We start from the raw sequence: 618 nt of genomic DNA, 5'->3' as shown, positions 1-618 counted from the left end.
TTTTTTTTTTTTTTTTTTTTTTTTTTTTTTTTTTTTTTTTTTCTGTTATTTCTATATCATCATCTACAATTCCCTCTCCCTCTGCATCTGCTGCATCTGCATCTGCATCTGCTGCTGCTGTTGCTGCTGCTGCTGCTGCTGTTGCTGCTGCTGTTTCTGCTTCTCAGCCTGGAGTCTAAGTTTGACTTATCGAATATATCTTTGGATGGGGGCCTCCATATGTACGGGGGTGAGGGGGGCCCCCATCCCCCAGGCAAACCGGGCCGAAAAAAGGGTACAAAAGCAAGTAGGCCTTTATTATTTTTAGAGCTCGGAGACAGAAAGACAAAGTGGAGAGGAGACAGTAACATAAACTCTGGACTTATATTAAAAAAAGAAAGAAAAATAACAAGAAAAACACTCACAGGGTGGCGAGCAGAGATAAATGGTGGATATGATTTTCAGTTTTTTGATTCTAAAAAATTAGATTATTTAGATGAAATACAAAACAAGTGGTCGCAGTTTATATTAAAAAAAAAACAAGAAAAAATAAATAAAAAAATGCAGCAACAGGATACAATCATAGGCTCACTGCAGCAGCAGCAGCAGCAGCAGCAGACAGCAGCAGCAGACTCGCTA

The sequence above is a fragment of the Eimeria mitis genome, genomic scaffold (assembly GCF_000499745.2).
Source record: "Eimeria mitis Houghton genomic scaffold, Emh_scaff4361, whole genome shotgun sequence".
NCBI classification, from domain to species: Eukaryota; Apicomplexa; class Conoidasida; order Eucoccidiorida; family Eimeriidae; genus Eimeria; species Eimeria mitis.
The sequence above is the reverse complement of the archived record's forward strand: the minus strand, read 5'-3'. Positions refer to the sequence as shown.